The 19,991-nt window shown below is 47.4% G+C and overlaps 1 protein-coding gene across 1 annotated transcript in view; it reads left to right on the plus strand.

Moving 5' to 3' along the window:
* The first annotated feature begins 1,297 nt into the window (after window positions 1–1,297).
* Window positions 1,298–19,991, plus strand: part of WDR20 (WD repeat domain 20) — a 97,302-nt gene continuing 78,608 nt past the window's right edge. Inside the window, exon 1 of the mRNA XM_042944321.1 lies at window positions 1,298–1,379. The gene's annotated coding sequence lies outside the window, so the exon portion shown is untranslated. The remainder of the gene's footprint in view (window positions 1,380–19,991) is intronic.

Raw genomic sequence — 19,991 nt, forward strand, 5'->3', positions numbered from 1 at the left:
CTGGGGCCCTACCTCCATTTCCCTGCTCATCTGCTGCCTCTACCAACTCCCAAGACCCCCGCATGCCGCCTCCCAGCTGTGTTCTTTCTGTGAGCAGGTGCTCAAGGTGTGGCTCTGGGAGCGGTGGGAATGGTATTGTTTTTCTGCCCTTTCTCCCCATAGCACTTTTTCCCTGCATGTGTCGTAGCCCTATACCATGATTAGGTCATGTGCTCTCCAGGCAGGGACCTGGTACCCTCTTGGGCATTGCTGGGGCCTGGAGTGGGACCCGAGGAGCAGACAAGGGGAAGAACAAGAAGGTCACTGTTCTGCCATTCTGTGGCCCTCCCCAGGTGGGCTGGATGGCTGGTTAACTTAGGTAGAAATGTTTATTTTAGAGTGACAGTGTGCAAATGTGAGCAGGGGAGGGGCAGAGAGAGAATCTTTTTTTTTTTTATGTTTATTTATTTATTTTGAGGCGGGGGGAGGGAGCAATCAGGGAAGGGGCAGAGAGGAAGGGAGAGAGAGAGAATCCCAAGCAGGCTCTGAGCTGTCAGCCCAGAGCCCGATGCAGGGTTCCAATTCACCAACTGTGAGATCATGACCTGGGCTGAAATCAAGAGTTGGACGCTTAGGGTGCCTGGGTGGCTCAGCAGGTTAAGCGTCTGACTTCAGCTCAGGTCACGATCTTATGGTTCGGTTTGTGAATTGGAGACCCGCATAGGGCTCTCTGCTGTCAGTGTAGAGCCCACCTCCAGTCCTCTGTCCCTGTCTCTCTCTCTGCCCCTCTCTGGCTCTCTCAAAAATAAATAAAACATTAAAAAAAAAAAAAAAGAGTTGGATGCTTAACCAATTGAGCCACCTAGGTGCCGAGAGAGAGAGAGAGAGAGAGAGAGAGAGAGAGAGAGAGAATATCTTAAGCAGGCTCTAGGCTTAGCATGCAGCTGACATAGGGCTCCATCCAGGACTCTGGAATCATGACCTGTGAGGAAATCAAAAGTTGGAGGCTCAACTGACTGAGCCACCCAAGCGTCCTTAGGTAGAAAAGTTTAGAATAGTTAATTTTAAGCCTTTGTCCGTGCACCACTAACAATATAAAACAATGTAAACAATTTCAAGCCTTGGTCCATGGACCATTAACAATATAAAACAATGTCAACGACAGGAATGGCTGATCTCGTAGAACTCTGTCCCTCTGCCTTAGCTCCAGCTGAAGCCTGAGGACGCGGCGGGTGGCGCCCAGGGACCTGGAGGAACCGACAGCAGGGAGATGAGTGGTGGATCCTGAAACACACGCCCAACGCCCGAGGAAGAGTCAGGACTTTCTCTGGGCGCCAGTGAACAAGAGCCCTGATGGCAACACAAACCCCACAGAGCCATGGAACAATCTGCTGGTAAAGGTAAGGCCAACCCTGGCGATGGTGGTGCCGGGATTTCTCTAGGCATAGTAGGAAAAGAGTTCAAGCCAAAACAACTGGAGGCCTGCCTGGGGATCGTGGCCACCGAGTCATCCGGACTCAAGCTGGCGACAGAGCAAAAAACACTGGCTGGAAGGAAGGGGGGGAGAGAGGCTTTGTGGCGGGAGACTACCCCCCACCATTAGGCAGAGATAGATCTAACACCTGTACTGAGCACCTGCTGCGTGCCAGGCCCTGTAGGGGGCACTGGATGAACGTGGACCTGGCCCAGCAGGGCACACTCTGGCTTCCATAGACTTTCCCTGTAACCATCAGGTGGACTGAAATACACGGTATGTTCTCTTCCTACTTGGAAAGCCAACTTGGGAACCCAAGCGTGGGTCTGAAAGGCAGACTGTCGCGATCAAGGAGCTGGGTGACTTCACGGATGCTGTTTGGCACATACCCGCCTCCCGAGGGACTGAGGAAGGTGGCACTTGTGCTGTGGGGCGGGCGCTGGCTCTCGGTCCGGGCTAGGAGGTCAGCAGCCAAAACCAGGACGTGTTTATTTTCCCGGGCTCCATCACAGCTGTTCTGATGATGTAGGCGAGCTGCACCGAAGGGCGTAAGGTTCCGGCTGGGTTCTCAAGTTGGTGGCTCCGGGCAATCCCCCTTGAAAGTCCCTCAGGAAGGCACCTCACCGGGGCCATACAGGCCGCCTCTTTGTAGCCGAATGCAACAGATTCTCCGCCAGCCTGGAATGGGTGTCGGTGCTTCTGTGAACTCTGGAGGGGGTGGGGGCGCACACTGGATTTTAGGGGCCAAGCGGTCCGAAACCCAAGGCTCTCTGCTCTTGGAATCACACGAGGGCGCAGCTGACGATGCCCAGGGCGTCCGCACACAGGGTGGGCGTGATCCCCGCGCAGGTGACATAGCTGTGCCACGCGCAGACTTCAGGGAGCCGAGTGCCTGCGCGGGTCAGTCCCCGGAGATCACGAGCTCTACTCGGTATCGAGGGGCCCCGGCATCAACCAACCCGGCTCACATTCCGGCTCTGCCACACACTTGCCTTGTGAGAGTTTCTCATCAGTCGAATGGGGGTAATTGTACCTACTTCCTGCGAGTGCTCTGGGGATGAAGTTCGATGAAGTACGGACAGTGCCTGGTACGCAGTCAGTCCTCAGGGGCAGTGTGAATGTGCCGCCTGGTTTCGTCTCAGAAGCGGCACCGTTACAAAGAGCCTCTCGGGAGGGGCTGCCCTTCTCATCAGGAAGAAAACCGTTCTCGCGAACAAGCCAGTATAAGCAGGGGGGGCCCTCCCGCCCCGAGCAGGCCGAGTTTCTGCCGAGCGGCCCGGAGGCCCCGGTCACCGGCCGGCGGGGTGGACGGCCGCCGTGTGCCCAGTGCCTGTTCCTCCCTGCTCTTTGTTCTTTGGTCTCACGGGGCACTCCTCACCCATCCTAGCCTGTGACTCCGGTGGGGCGACCCATCTTAGCACCTCACCCTCCCACAGGGTGGGCACCCGTCCCCTGGCTGTGGCGACCGGTTCAGGAAAGGATCAGACTGCAATCGGACCCATCAGAGCCCTTCGCTGGGCCTCTTCTGGCTGGAATTGGTGGGAAAGAACACGTGTTCCTTTTCATCTTCAAGGTTATACTGAAGCCCCCGGGAGAGGTGGAGAGACGAGATGGCTGGTGAGAAGCTTTCGAAGATGCAGGCAGGGAAGCCCCCCTGCCCCCACATCTTCCGTGGCTCGGGCGGGGGAGGCACTAACCCGTTTCGTTTATGATGAGTGTGTGTGTGTGTGTATGTGTTCCTGTATGTGTATGGTTTCTGGCAACCAAAGGAGCTCTGAATGGTGCACCAGGGCTCCCAGGCGTTTGCTGTCTGGTGGGTGGGTGTGGGGAGGACCTCAGAATGATTTTCTTAAGAGAGGCTCAGAGTGCCTTACAACCTGAATAGACGAACCTTATTTGCTAGTGAGGCAGGATTCCTGGGTTGGATAAGAAAGGAATCTGACTAATGACTCTTAAATGCTATTGACATTCAGTGGCAGACACTCCCGGTTGTTCAGTCATTTCCAACAGCCTCTCTCTGAACCGCTGGGAAGCTGAACACACTGTACTACTTGCTTTTCCAGCCTCCAAGCCGGCAGGGTGCCACGTGACCTGGTCCCAGGAGACAAGGCAGAAGTGCAAGTCTGTCTCTGGTGGGGGTGTGTCTTAAATGCTTTTCTATTATGATTTGCCTCAAAGAATTTTTAGAACTTAGCGGCTGTACAAAAATAATGAAAAAATAGCAGATTTTTTTAATTATAAAATTTCCAGTTTCTTTTTATTCTGGATAAAAACAAACATAAGAAAGTATTTCAAACTTTCCAAAATAATTTACGGCGTAGATGAAAGAACGGACAGTAGGCATTGCGAATGCCTGATATTCCTTCTACGAGGCAAGAGATTTCATTCAACCTTCATTTGACACACACTGATCTAGGTCTGGGGACTCCAAGATCCGTCAGACCCACTTCCTGTCCTGGGACCTCACTGCTGGGGAGACAGACCCAAGAATAGGGAACTGTAAACGCTGACGTAAGTGCTATGATAAAAATAGGCTCAGGGTGTTATGGGAGCACAGTGAGGGCCAGAAGACTTTCCAATGACAACGACACCTGAGCGGAGTCGTCAGGGCCATCTGGTCGGGGCAGAGGCAGGGCATGCAGACGGGGGCCCTACGCGTGCAGAGGTATAAAGGTGAGGAGCGTGGGGCGGGAGCAGCGCGCTGTGTGGGAAGGCCGCCTGTGCAGGAGGCAGGGTCCGTCCGGAAGGCCTGGGCCTGCCCTTGGGGAGTGTGGCCTCTGTCCTACAGGAGACAGCGGGGGGGGGGGGGGCAGGGAAGGGGATCTGGGTATCAGTGTTGTAGTGGACCTTTCCAGGATGGTGGACCTGGGATGTGAGGACTGCAAACCTGGGCGCAGGGAGACAATTAGAAAGCTGGTGCAAGGGTCCAGGTGGAGAGGGGGAGACGCCCGTGAACCAGGTGCCTGGCACGAGTCATTTACACCCCACCGCACGGGCATGAGATTCACCTCCTCCAGCTCCCTGTTTAGAAACAGACCTCCGGACCGATGGTTCTTGACCTCTGGAAACACCGGTCCATGCAGCCATTCAATTGCTCCTGGAAGTTTTTTTTGCTATTCTCATAGAATGGATATCAAAATTCATTTTGATCAAAGTATTTCATTAGCTTTTGACTTTCAGTGGGCAGAAAAGAGCCACCATTTAATCAAGAACCTTTTGTTCTGTCAGCTAATATCAAGTGAGGAGCTTCTTTAAAAAGAAATCCTGATTATACCATCATGAATAATCATGATGGAGATAAAAAGAGAGAAGTAATAGAGGAGTCCAGTGCGCCGGCATGAGCTCCCTGTTGAGCTAATTTTTTTGAGAGGATGAACAAAATATAGAGGAAAGGAAGCATAATCAGAGATGAATCCTGGAAAATGACACGATCCTGAAAAACACTGTCAGGAAGACTATGCTCTGGTTTGCTGGAAATCCCAAGGGAAACAAAAAAAAAAAGGCCTTTACAGTTACTCTTAGAGCAAGAAGAACAAAGGGGCAGATCCACGGCTTAGGGGGTGATGCGAGAAGCCAGACACCCTCCCCTTCATTTCAGCAACGTTCAGGCTCCCGACAAGCTCGGTCCTTCCAGAGGGCCTGGGGATGGGGACCCTGGAAGCGACCGATGCGGGTGGGGGGCAGGGTAACAACCAGCACCCCACGCCACACTGTCGTTTTTCCACGTGGAAGGACTTCTGGCATTTCCACAACTATACGGAATTCTTAACCTTTTGGAAGCATTGATTTCCTGTGGCTGCTGAAACGAATTATCACAAACTGGGGGGCTTAAAACAAGACATGCATTCTCTCACAGTGCTGGAGGCCGGACTCAGGCTAAGGGAGGATCCTTTCTGGCCTCTGCCAGCTGCTCCTGCTCCAGGTTTTCCTCAGCTTTGTGGCTACACGGCTACGGTCTCTTGCTACGGCCTCCCTCCATCTGTGTGTAGCCTCCGCCTGTGTGTCTCTCTCCTCTGCCTGTCTCTTTAAGGACACTTGTCATTGGATTTAGGGTCCACCTGGCTAATCCGGGATGATCTCATCTCAAGATCCTTAATTACATCTGCAAAGACCCTGTTCCCAAATAAGGTGACACAGATGTCACGGGGCCACCATTCGACCCACTGCAGGATCATAAACCGCTTTCAGGATCTGATGAGAGCTCATGAACTCTGCATCATGTCAAGTTCCTGGAAGCTGAGGCTGAGACAAGGGTTCTTGTACAAGTAATGTATGGAGGGAGCGCCCCAAGAAGGGGCGTGAGGAAAGCAGGCTTGGCAGGGGACAAAAGCTCAGCAAGAAGTGGCCTCAGCTGGAGAATAGCTTCCTCCTGACCTCCGAGATGCCCTGGAGCGTGAACTGCACTACAGCTGTTCCCATCTGGAGGCAAGAGGTGGCCTCTGTACCTCCAAGTCCGTCAATTTCCCCTGGTGGGGGGCAGGTGTCGTCTCTCAGGCCAGGAACTCCCTTTAGGGCAAGGAGGATTCAGCGAAGGAGTGGGGAGATAGGAACACTCACGGCAGCCCTTGGGGGTGGGTTACAGGGATCTATCTGGTCAAGGACCTACAACATCTACTGCAGGCTTTCTAGAAAAATGCCACATATGGGGCGCCTGGGTGGCTCAGTCGGTTAAGTGTCCGACTGCGGCTCAGGTCATGATCTCGCGGTTCGTGGGTTCGAGCCCCGCATTGGGCTCTGTGCTGACAGCTCGGAGCCTGGAGCCTGCTTCCGATTCTGCGTCTCCCTCTCTCTGGCCCTCTCCTGCTCACACTCTGTCTCAATCTCTCTAAAATAAATAAACATTAAAAAAATTTTTTTAAAGAGAAATACCACACACACACACACACACACGCACACACACACCATTCAATCTCAGGGACTTCACAGACCCTTTAAAGGCATGGAATCCAGGTTGCGGGCTTGTGTCCACTTCTAGTCTCTTATCCCACCTTGCTCCCTTTCCTCCTTTCCCAGAGGAAATGACTGGTGGTGTCTGGGAGGCGGATGGAATCACTCCTCTTCTGCTTGCCCACCTGCAGAGCCAGCATCCTGCCCTCAGGAGGGGCCTGCTTCAGGGCGGGTGAGATGAACTCACAGTCCCTTTGGCCACAGATGCACAGCCCTCCTTTCTAGTCAGCTTTTCAGTATGAAAGCTGATAGCTTTATCTCCACCTGTCCAGCTCCTACGTCTCTCAAGTAGTTCTGAAGTCAGGCAGGGACACGAGAGACTGTTTACAAACCTCCTAAGACCCCGAGTCATCTCGTCAGAGACAGTGTCCCCCTTGAAGCATGACCTGTGGGCTGTCAATTCACGGACTGCCACCCAACCCCTCGCCCCAGGACATGGCGCTTCCTCGCTGGTGAAGCTGGCCAGCAGGGCGGTCGGCTGACCTCAGTGTGCGCCGTGATGGACAGAACTTCCGTTCTGGTGCCGACGCGCGTCCTCGCACACCGGCACTTCGAGCGGCACCGACAGAGGCGGCTGTAGGTGAATCTGGGAGGCTGAGCCCAGGGGGGCTGATGAGACAGGTGGGCACAGACTGAAGGGTTCTCATCTGAAACAGGGAGAACACGGTGACACGTTAAAAAGAGGCAAATCTGGGGCGCCTGGGTGGCGCAGTCGGTTAAGCGTCCGACTTCAGCTCAGGTCACGATCTCGCGGTCCGTGAGTTCGAGCCCCGCGTCGGGCTCTGGGCTGATGGCTCGGAGCCTGGAGCCTGCTTCCGATTCTGCGTCTCCTTCTCTCTCTGCCCCTCCCCCCTTCATGCTCTGTCTCTCTCTGTCTCAAAAATAAATAAAAACGTTAAAAAAAATAAAAAAAAAATAAATAAAAAGAGGCAAATCTGACTCAAAATAATGCAATGGTAACAAAAATGATCAGTGGGTTCGCCACCACCGCTGTGTCGCGGGCTTGGATCCTGGAGGCCCGATAGGGGCGACGGACGGGCACGAGGGCTGTCTGGGGGAAGGACGCAGAAGTACTTGCGGGAAAGAGGACACGACAGAGTGGAAAGCAGGGAAGGTGGTCCAGAGGGAAGTCCTGGGAGCCAGATGTGGGAGTGAGTTCGTGATTGGGAGCAGAACAGGGGGCTGGTGCGTTCTGGAGAGCAGCCGGTGTCACGGCCCTGGGCGGGGGGCGGGGGGGGGGGTACTAAGAAGGGAAGGACTGCCACAGAGGGTCCCTCACTGGCCCGGGCCCCTTGGAAGGTTCTAGCAATATGCTCCTGGCTTTGTAAATTTTGAAGCATTAAGCTATTTCGCTGCAAATGGCCAACACCCCCGTCTGTCTCTGCTCCATTTCCACTCCTATCAGATGGCTACACTTAGTTTAGGTGTGGCGGGCAGCTGCTGACAAGGCTCAGTGGCTTCTCTGGGTGGTCAAGGGTGGGGGCAGAGGTTTCAAGGAGAAGTGAACGGGTCCTAGCGCGCCTGGTGACGGACATGTGTGAGGTGTGGGGGGAAGCAGGTTTGAAATGCATGAAGCCAGGAGGTAGCTGGTGGAAAATTCTCCCAGTTGCCATGGTGTGAGAATATAAGTGGAGGATTCGGTTTCTACCAATGCCTAATCAGAACGGAAGATCTCTTCTTTCGGGGGGCCTGGGGGGCTCAGTCGGTTCAGCGCCCAACTCTTGATTTCAGCTCAAGTCATGATCCCAGGGGTGTGGGATTGAGCCCCGCGTTGGGCTCTAAGCTGAGCGTGGAGTCTGCTTGGGATTCCCTCTCTCTCCCTCTCTCTCTCTGTCCCCCCCACCTCCGCTCCCACTCACCCTCTCTCTCCCACTCTCTCTTCCCCTCCCCTGCTCCCACTCGCCCTCTCTCTCTAAAATAATAAAAAAAAAAATCCCTTTTGTTAGGAATATACTCAGTAACACTGTGAATGTAACTATAAACACATCACACAATTTTTTCTGCTTGGAATTACATAAAATAGATTTGATCACAATTCCTGTGTCCTCTGCACAAACCGGCAGCAATACCGCAGGTAGCCAAGTACATCCGTGTGCCAAGTCTTGCGTTCTATACATCGCAGTCTATTGGAATGCAAGCCTGGGTGCCCGATGCACCTTAGTCTGATGAATTCTGGCCTGCTAAACTGTCCCAGAGGCAGCAAAACAACCTCAGAAACAAGTGCTCTGTGACAAACCTCCCACACGTTTTCATTAGTATGTCAAAGTATGAATTATAAGAACAGTTTGATAACAATAATGTGGTGCAATATAGCACAGTGGTTGAAACACATTTGAATCGTTATTTGTATGTCTTAGTTTCAGATCAATTTTGTATATTCTTTCCAGATTATTTTTTAATTATTTATTTATTTTTGAGACAGGGAGAGACAGAGCATGAGCAGGGGAGGGGCAGAGAGAGGGAGACACAGAATCTGAAACAGGCTCCAGGCTCTGAGCTGTCAGCACAGAGCCCGATGCGGGGCTCGAACCCACAAACTGCGAGATCATGACCTGAGCCGAAGTCGGACGCTCAACCGACTGAGCCACCCAGGCGCCCCTCCAAATAATTTTTTTAAGCTTATTTACTCATTTTGAGAAAGAGAGAATTCCAAGCAGGCCCCGCATTGTCAGCACAGAGTCTGATATGGGGCTTGAATTCATCACCTGAGCTGAAATCAAGAGTCAGACACTTGACTGAGCCATCCAGACGCCTCTATTCTTTTCAAATTATTTATCACACCGAAATTCAAATATGATAAGAAGGTAAGCTACGGGAAGCAAAACGCATGAAGTGAAAAAAAGATGAACAGAAAGTTAAGAACATTACAATATAATTATAAATATAAAGTACAATGATCACTGTATCACAGTGGACACAAAAAATTCTTACGGTCAAAATCGTGAAGATAAGGAAAAAGTTATGACAGCCAAGGAAAGTACATGATGAAACTTAAAATCATAGAGATAAAGATTATGAAAATTAGGACACTGCCATACAGGAAACAAAAAGGCAGAAGAAGACACAAAGAACAAGTTGGTACATTCAACAAAATGTACATGAAAGCCAGCAGCAGCCTTCTGGTGAATGTGGTAACTTCACCATAATCTTTCATTACGGCCTTTTACAATAAGGATCATATTTTTAAAGTTAGCAATTATACTTTTTTGTTTCCAAAAGCTCTTCTTTACACCTAGGTTATTTGTTTTTTAGAAAGAGAGAGAGAGAGCGAGAGAGGGCATGGGGTAGGGGCAGAGAGAGAGAGAGAGAGAGAGAGAGAGAGAATCCCAAGCAGGCTAATCCCAAGCACAGAGCCGGATGTGGGGCTCGATCTCACAGACTGTGAGATGGTGACTTGAGCCAAAATGAAGAGTCAGACGCTTAACCGACCGAGCCCTTACAGCTAGGATTTTCACTTGAGCAGCTATGGGAGTGCTGGTGCTGCCATTTATGGAGACGCAAAGGACTGGGGCAGAAGGACTTGGAGAGAGCACCAAGAGTCCTGTACTGTTTTCCGTCTGAAGGAACTGGTAGCACGACCGGATCATAGGTGACACAAACACTTCTAGGCTGTCAAACAGCTCATTAGCTTCCTATGCCTTTCCTTATCTTTTTATACATGTACTACCTTAAAGCTGTTTGTGGCAACATGGAGAGGGCCTGCTCAGATCCCCTTCTAGAAAGGACCAGCTGCCCAGATGCACGGAGTGGGGTTAAGCTGACAAGCTCCATCTCAGCTTTTAAACAGAGGTCATACGATTTCTGGGGCATCTCCCAGCCAATGATTGGCCAGACATGGTAGCTAAGGGCACTCTCTTTATGGGCAGTCCCTAGTCAATGACTCAGCCAGACAGCAGTACAAGGGTCTAGCCATTTCCACCGGACGCAGGACCCCTCCATCAAGGAATCTGCTCTAGAGCTCCCTACCGGGCTGGCTGGGACTCTACCAGGTCTGCACTGCCATCTGATGGCACTCACCTTCACAGGTGTTATTCTTCAATAAACCTTTTGTAGTCCTAACTCCATCTCAGCATCTGCTTCCTGGAGAACTCAACCCGTGACACTATTAGAGACCAAAATACAACCTCCTTTTTCAGCTCTGTGCCATGTATCAGTAAGATCATAGGAAAGATTAATTTGGAATATGTATTAGTCAGCTATTGATACAATAATGCTGAGTAACAAACCACAGAAGCTCAGAGGTATACAATAAGCATTTATTTCTTGCCCATGCATATGAGAGTTAGCTGGGGTGGCTTGGCCTCAGGCTGCAGGTCTATGGAACAGCTCTGTTCCAGGAGTCACATTCTAGGACCTGGGCTGAAGTCAGAGGGAAGCTCTGCCTCTGCCAATCATGGCAGATTATTGGAGTGTAAGAGAGCAAGCCCAAATGCCCATTCACAAGCACATTTCAAGCCCCTGCTCCTATCATGTTTACTCACATTGACTAAAGCAAGTCACATGGCCAAGTGTGAAATGAAGGGGTAGAGAAAGACCTGACGACCTGGAGGCCATGGCAAAGGGATTGGGGACTATTATGGGGACTGATAATTCACCTACTCCCAGTAATGGTTCATCAAGTCGGTATAAGACTCAACATAACCAGGGGCACCTGGTTGGCTCAGTCGATAGAGCATGTAACTCTTCATCTCAGGGTCACGAGTTCAAGTCCCACATTGGGTGTGGAGCCTACTTAAAATTAAAAATTAAAAAAAAAAAAGATTCAACATAACCATACTTAGCTCCTACTTCCCAGTTATGCATCCATTCTGGAATACTATTAATGCCTACTTGCAGGGTTTTTTCTGGGTTTAAGGCACATAGAGCTATAGAGATAACTGGATAATTATAAGATTCCTGGGGGACTCCTAAAGATTATTCAGATTAAAATATTTTCTGGATGTACAAAGGCAAAATCTAATGCTCCTCTATTACCAATGTCATATAAAGATTGAACATGCTTCCTAGCTCAATGGAATCTGTTTTAACATTTTTGGTAGAATATATACTGTGAATCTGCATTGTTATTAAATAGCTGTTTCAGGATATATACATTTAAACTACTTTATTGAGGGATGTTTGACACACAGAATGCTGTACTTATTTAACTTAATGGATATAACTTGGTAAGCTTCAGGATATTGATGGACATTTTTCTAACGATAGCCTTGATCTATGTCTGTGTGGACAGTGTAGACATCTGATCAATCATGTTCTAGTGTTCTTGAATCTGATCTACTACATGGATCATAAATACCTGTCTTGAATCTGTTTTCCAAACTTATAGGATTATTAGAATATAGCAGAATGTTCAGAATTTGTTATTACCTTCATAGTTCTTATTATGATCTAAAATTATTTTTTAATTATTTTATTTTTATTAAAGATTTTTTTTAACATTTATTTATTTTTGAGACAGAGAGACACACAGCATGAATGCGGGGAGCATCAGAGAGAGAGGGAGACACAGAATCTGAAACAGGCTCCAGGCTCTGAGCAGTCAGCACAGAGCCCGACACAGGGCTCGAACTCACAGATGGCGATATCATGACCTAAGCCGAAGTCGGATGCTTAACTGACTAAGCCACCCAGGCGCCCCTAAAATTATTTTTTTTTAATGTTTATTTTGAGAGAGTGTAAGCAGGGGGAGGGACAGAGAGAGAGGGAGAGAGAAAATCCCAAGCAGGCTCCACGCTGATGACGTGGGGCTCGATCTCATGATATTATGATCTGAGCTGAAACCAAGAGTCCGATGCTTAACTGACTGAGCCACCCAGGTGCCCCCAGATACTTTTAAATTACCAATAGATGCTACTGACTTCCTGTTACGGTAGATGCAGATTTAGCTCTTTTACCACTTACAACCCCAACCATTACATGCCTCCCTTTTTGGATAACTTCCAGTTATTCTGTCAGTAATTGCCTTGCGTTTATGTTTGCATTGTTTTGTTTCACATAAACATTTTTCCTAAAGTCTCCAACAGATCCTTCAAATACCTATCAATGTAACATTTTCAGAACACTTAAATGCAACAGATCACCTATTAATTTCCCAGACCCCTCCTTTTCACAGCCTTCCGTCCTTCTCCAACCTAGGCCTGTTGCACATCCTGGCGATTCCTTTTGCTGCTCTTCTCAGTTAGGATCCTTACTTCCTAGATCCCACGTCTTCTTCTTTCTTGCTTTAGCTCGTGGTTTTGCAGAAGTACATTCTCTGGGGCACATGGCAACTCTGGGCAAGGATGCTGGCGGTTGTGTCAGCTGGTGCAGCTGTTCTGGAGAGCCATCTGGCAGTTTCAATCAAATGAAGACTCTGTGAACCTTCTGACCTAGCAATCTTGCTCCTGCGCACATATAAAGGCAAATGCTCACAGGGGTCCACACGAGGACATGTACGAGGATGGTTGCTGAAGTACTGTTTATGTATTTGTGTGCATAAAGATTTCTGCAGATAACTGTATACCTTGCCACTCCTTAATAGCAGTCTTTTTGGTTGATGCTGTTGGATTTTCTAAGTACTTGATCATATCATCAACAAATAGCAAAAGTTTTACTTTTTCCCCAATTTTTATACATCTGATTTCTTCCTCTTGTCTGATTGCTTTGGTTAATACTTTCAGTACAATATTAAATGGTGGTAGAGATGGAAATTCTGGTCTTGTCCTGACTTTAGTAGGACAATGGGCATTTCATTTAAATTTTATTACACAAATGGATTTCATTTTTACTTTTTTAAATTTTTATTTATTTATTTTTAAATGTTTATTTATTTTTGAGACAGAGAGAGACAGAGCATGAACGGGGGAGGGTCAGAGAGAGAGGGAGACACAGAATCTGAAACAGGCTCCAGGCTCTGAGCGGTCAGCACAGAGCCTGATGCGGGGCTCGAACCCACAAACCGCGAGATCATGACCTGAGCCGAAGTCGGATGCTTAACCGACTGAGCCACCCAGGCGCCCCTACTTTTTTTTTTTTTAAATGTAAATCCTATACCCAATGTGGGGCTTGAACTCATGACCTCAATATCAAGTCATATGCTCTACCAACTGATCCAGCCAGGTGCCTTTCATTATGATTGTATTTTTAAGTTTCTTTTTAAATTGTGGAATGATTCCTACATACATATAAACATACAAAAGAGTATATATAAAATACATACGTATGATTAAAAAGAAGAATAAAGCCAATACCAGTGTCCCATCACTCAGGCTAAGAAACAGCATTCCTAGAGGTGTCTGGGTGGCCCAGCCAGTTGAGCTTCCCACTCTCGATTTCAGCTCAGGTCATGATCTCACGGTTCGTGAGTTCAGACCTCACATCTGGCTCTGCACTGACAGTGCAGAGCCTGCTTGGGATTCTCTCTCCGCCCCCTACGTGTGCCCTTTCTCCCTCAAAATAAATTTAAAAACCCCAAAACATTACTAGGTCTTGGGAGCTCCCTAAGTCTAGGTCTTAGCTCTCCCTAAGGTAGCTATCATCTTGTCTCTTGTGTTACCATTTTGTATTAGATGGGGGGTAGGGTGGAGATAAAGTGCTGTAGCAAAGATATTCAAAGATATTGCATTAGGAAATGAAGTGTTTCTTTTTCACATTTAGACTGATGTGAACAGGCCAGGTTGGTGGGGCAGCTCCTGCTCTGAGCGGTCATACTGTCTGTGTGGCGGACGCTGTGTCATTGGCACTTCTGGGTGGCAGCCAGCAGTAAAGGGAAAGAAAAATTACGGGAAAGGCACCCTAGAGTTTTAGACCCACACCCAGAAGGAGCACATCACTTCTACTTAGGCTCATAAACGAGACTTTTGTCGTACAGCCGTCCACATGCTGCTCAATTACAACTCTGTAACCAGGGGAGATGGGGAGAATGGGTTTTGGTAGACAAAACCCATCACTCATTCCTTTGATTTCCTTTGTAGTTTTACCACCTTTGTGTGTACCTTAACAGGATCTTTCAGTAAACAAAACAAAAAACTAAATGGCAAGCACGTATCTACTTGTGTTAAGGGAAAGGCAACATTACCACTATCCAAATGAAGGCTTCCAGGAAAATATAACTAGAGGGCTACATCATAGTCTGGCTTCTGCTTCCCTGACTGCTTACAGGACCCCTTCTGGGTAGGATCAGTGGGCAATGGTGCAGAAGAGTTCACACAGCAGGCCCAAGACCGCACTCCTTAGAAAGGTCTATTTGCTTGCAAGGTTGGCCCATGGCTGGTATCTGGAACTTGGATCTTATAAGCGTTCCCATCATTCTCTAAATGGGAAGAGTAGCCCTTCGTGCAAAAACTGTGCAAATGTAGTTTTTACGTTGAACACCTGCTTTCCTTCTGGGACTGTGAAAGTTTGGTATATGCCTGTATGACTGGCCTCCAATAAAAACCCTTGGTGCTAAGTCTCTAATGGATTATCACAAATTTGTTGCGGGAGGAATTAAGCATGTCCTGGGTGACTCCACTTGGAAGACTCCGGGCTCATACCTGATTTCCTCTAGACTTTGCCCATGGCCTTTTCCTTCACTGATTTTGTGTCCATTCACTGTAATAAAGCAAAACCTTGAGTACGACTATGTGCTGAGTTCTGTGAGTCCTCCTGGCAAATCACTGAACTTGGGGGTGGTCTTGGGGAACGTCTGCAGCAAGGTTATGAAGCCTGGGAAACACAGAGGTCACCACAGTTGGAGCGTTTGACTGGACTGTGTGTCTCTTAGGGACAGTAGCAAGACGAGTGGGATCTGCTGTACTTTCCGCTCCTTAGTTCATTCTGCTACTCCTGCTCAGGAGTAGGTCAGAGTAGAATTATTTCTACGGTGTGAAATGAAGGCTCTTAGTTAATGCTGGTGGCAGGGAATGGAAGGGAGGGCAGAAAATTCATTAGTAGAGGGTCCAGGCAAACCGAGTACAGATGAGGATCTGGGCCAGGACAACCAGGGCACTCTGTCCCTAGACAAAATGGTACGACAATGGCAGTGGGCATTGGCACCTGCTCCAATCTGAACTGGCTGCCCATTACAGCTGATGCACAACTATTATCACCATCTTCCTAGGGGTCCCCTATGTCTTTCCCTCTTGTTTCTGTACTGCTTGCCTTTCTTGTTTTGGTGGAGCATATCCTCTCATGCCTTCCTGGGAAAGGGTACATGGAGGGTAAATTGTTTGGAGACCTTACATGTCCAAGGTCATGAACAATCCACTTGATTGATGGCTTTAGTTATAGGCTGGAAGAGACTTTCCCTCAGAATTTTGGAATTATCTCTCCACTGTTCTCTTTCATTCAACAAATTTTTATTGAGAACCTAACGCATGCCTGGCAGTGCTCTAAGCACTTGGGATACATCTGTGAACAACAGAGACTAAGATACAGAGAGACAGAGTCAAAGGGCTTATATTCTAGGTGGAGTTCTGGCTTTTGGTGTAGTTGCTGAGAAGTCTGAAGCCATTCTGATTTCTGATCCTTTGTGAGGTTTTCTCTCTCTGCCAGCTCGTGGGATCTTCTCTTTATTCCAAGTGTTCAAAGAGTTCACAACGTTGTGCCTCGTATGCATTTATTTTCCTCCACTTTGCTGGGTACTCGGTGGGCTCATTTGCCCTGTAAATCCGTGTCCTTCCGTTCCGGACATTTTTCTTGAACATTCTGTAGATGATTTCCTCCTCCGGTGTTTGGATGCTGGACCTCTCAGGGTGGCACTCTTTCTATCTCCTTCTCCTAGGATTTATCTGGTTGCTCTTCCTGGGAGACTTTCTCAATTTTCCTTTTCAACCCTTCTAGTGTTTTTATTTCTGCTATCTACATTTTTAATATCTAAGAGGTTTTATTTTCTTAAAAAAATTTTTTTTTAGTGTTTACTTTTGAAGGAGAGAGACACAGACACGTGGTGGGGCAGGGGCAGACACAGAATCCGAAATGGCTTCAGGCTCTGAGCTGTCAGCAGAGCCCAACATGGGGCTCAAACTCACGGACCCCAAGATCATGACCTGAGCGGAAGTCGGGCACTTAGAAGACTGAGCCACCCAGGTGCCCTGAAGTTTTTTTTATTTTCTAAAGTTTCTTATAAAAATGTCCTGTTTGTTTCATAGATGTAATATGTACTTATCTGAGAATGTCAGCATGTTTTAAAATTTTCATCTTCTTGCCTGTTTTTTCCAACACTGCCCCCCCCCCCAACCTCCTGCTCCCCGTTCATTTGTTTTGATCTCCAAAACTCATGTTTAGAAGCTTTTCTCTGATGTCTGGATAATCATTGGTTGCCTGCTTATGATTAAGAGCCAGGGACTAAAAAACATTTTTGGAAGATCTGAGCATATGGTTTTTAGGACTTTGAGACTTTGGGGTCACTGTAGGGTATTTTGTATGGGCCATTTGTTGGGCAAACTCTTATGTCGGTATCTTGGGAGTTGTCAGACTCTCCAGAAAAGAATCTTTTAAAATTTCTGCATGGAGAGTAAGATTTAGTTTTCAGTGCCGGCTTAGTGAGGAAAACAGGATGAGGACCCCAGCATTCAGTAATCACATGCTCTCTCTTAATCCCCATTTTCAAGATACTACTTGTGACCTTAATTTAGCCTAGTATCCCCTGTATAGAAACTCTTTTGTTTTGCCTTTTCCAGAAAATAAAGGGTTAGATATCTGCAAGGATGAGAAATCTAGATTTCTGAGGATAAACTCCAAGAAGTGGAGTTGCTGGATTCAAGAGTACATACATTTTCTTTTCTTTAAAAATTTTTTTTTAACGTTTATTTATTTTTGAGACCGAGAGAGACAGAGCATGAACAGGGGAGGGGCAGAGAGAGAGGGAGACACAGAATCGGAAACAGGCTCCAGGCTCTGAGCTGTCAGCACAGAGCCCGACGCGGGGCTCGAACTCACGGGACCGCGAGATCATGACCTGAGCCGAAGTCGGCCGCTTAACCGACCGAGCCACCCAGACGCCCATACGTTTTATTTTCTTAATGTCCATTTATTTTTGAGAGACAGCAAGAGAGCGTGAGCAGAGTAGGGGCAAAGAGAGAGGGGAACAGAGGATCCAAAGTGGGCTGACAGAGAGCTGGATGCAGGGCTCGAACTCACGAACCACGAGATCATGACCCAAGCTGAAATCACACGCTTAATGGACTGAGCCAGCCAGAAGCCCCAAGAGTGCATACATTTTAGATTTGTTTTAATCGCTGGCAAATTATTCTTTATTGAGCTTGTATCATATATACCACCACCAGCAATATATGAGAGTATGTTTCCTCATACCTGGTAGTCACCAAACCTCTTGACTTTGAAAAAAGGTGGGAGATATTTTATCTGTTATCTTAATTTACATTTTTCTGAAGTGTGAGATTGAGCATCTTTTCATGGTTGAGAGACATGTTTCCATTTTTTTCCCTCTTAAGTGTTTGCTCACATAACCTTTGCCCATTGCATTAACTGATTTGTAGGAGCTCTTCACTTTTTCCCAGTTTCTTGTTTGTTGAATTTGCTTATAGTGGTTTATTGGAAAGGAAAACTGTTGTTTTTTTTTTTTTTTAAACAAAGCCCTTTTATTTTCCATGCAAAGGTGAGTCAGAGAATTTACATAAAGGTGCGAGATGGGCAGCCGAGCAGGGAGCAGAGAGCTTCCAGCGTGTGGCTTGGGTGATGCTGCCATGGGAGCAGGGCCAGGGCCCCCTCCATCCACCGGCTGCCTACAGCCTCCTGCTTTCCCTGACAGGGGAGAGCCAGGGAGGCAGCCCCAGCCTCCACTGTGCCTGCCCTTCCCGAACTGCCCCGCTAGCAAGGCTTTGGGCCTGGCCTGAGCTTCATCATGGCTGAGTTTGGGGGTATTAGAAACACGGGGAGAAGTAGAAGAAAATGGCCTGCGCTGAAACACACATTCCTTTGTTTGCTTTGTTTGTTATTGTTTTGTTTTAGAGGGAAAGGTCCCTGGAAGGTCCTTGAGGGGGACCAAAATGCCATCGTGGTAGTAGGGACTGTAGCATCTGCAAGTATTGAGGAAGGAAAATATTCTTCAGTGTGGTCAAACTTATTCTATGGCTTCCGCACCCTGCGTCTTATTGAGATAGACTTTCTTCTACATTCCAAGATTATTAAAAATGTCTCCCGGGGCGCCTGGGTGGCTCAGTCAGTTAAGTGTCTGACTTCGGCTCAGGTCATGACCTCACAGTATGTGAGTCCAAGCCCCGCGTCGGGCTCTGTGCTGACAGCTCAGAGCCCGGAGCCTGCTTTGGATTCTTGTGTCTCCCTCTCTCTCTGCCCCCCACCTGCTTGCTCGCTCGCTCACTCTTTCTCTCAAAAATAAACAAAACATTAAAAAAAACTTAAAAAAAGAAGTCTCCCCCTTATTGGTCCTATTTTCTTTTTTTGTATTTTAATTTTTCATCCATTTGGATTTTTTCCCTCAGATGGCTACCCAGTTGTCCTAATCCTATTTATTAAACATTCATCTTTTACTTACACATTTTAAATAACATCAAAATAATGACAGGGGCCCTTGGGTAGCTCAGTCGGTTGAGCGTCTGACTCTTGACTTTGGCTCAGGTCATGATCTCAATGAATTCGAGCCCTGCTTTGGGCTCCGTGCTAACAGTGTGGAGCCTGCTTGGGAGTCTCATTCTCTTAAAATAAATACTTTAGGAAAAGAAACAACTTATGTACAAAATTCTTGTATATTTAGGTTTATTTCTGAAATTCTTGTTCTGTTGACCTATTCACGTGCCTGCACTACACGACTTATTGTATTTTCTTTAATAGAGTGGATTCCCCATTTATTCTTTTTAGAATTTTCAGAGCTTTGTTTTTTATTTTTTCCACTTGAACTCTGATACTATCTTGCCTGTTTTCCAAACATGGTTTGGAATTTAATGGAGTCACATTAAATTTATAGGTTAATTTAGGAAGAATACATTCATGATGTTGAGTCTTTCTATTCGAGAACATGGTGTGCTGTTCCACTTGTTTAGTTGTTCTTCTGAGTCCTTGTGTAGTATTTTAAAGTTTTTACTATCATGATCTTACAGTTCTTACTGAATATATTCCTTGATGTTTTATCTTATTCATGGCTATTGTAAATGGAGCCTTCCATATACCAACTAGTTGTAGCTTGTACATATAAAATATATGCAAATTCTCTTACTGTTTGAAGTTTCTCCATTCATTCTATTCCACTTTCTATGCAAACAATATCATTTGCAAATAATAATTTTACCTTTTTTCCCCAACTGGCATATTTTCCATATCTAAAATTCACTTTTTTATGTTTATTTTTGAGAGAGAGAGAGAGAGAGAGAAAGAGATGGAGAGAATGAGTGGGGGAGGGGCAGAGAGAGATGGGGACAGAGGATCCAAAGAGGACTCTGTGCTGACAGCAGAGAGTCTGATGTGGGGCTGGAACTCAAACTGTGAGATCATGACCTGAACCGAAGTCAGATGCTTAACCGACTGAGCCACCCAGGTGCCCCTAAAATTCACGTTCGATATCCTTTTTGCCGATAGCATCTGTATGATATTTCTTAGGGCCGCTGTAACAAAGTACCACAAAGTTGGTGCCTTAAAACAGATGTTTAAGGCCTCA

This window comes from Panthera leo, chromosome B3 (genome assembly GCF_018350215.1).
Source record: "Panthera leo isolate Ple1 chromosome B3, P.leo_Ple1_pat1.1, whole genome shotgun sequence".
Classification (NCBI taxonomy): domain Eukaryota; kingdom Metazoa; phylum Chordata; class Mammalia; order Carnivora; family Felidae; genus Panthera; species Panthera leo.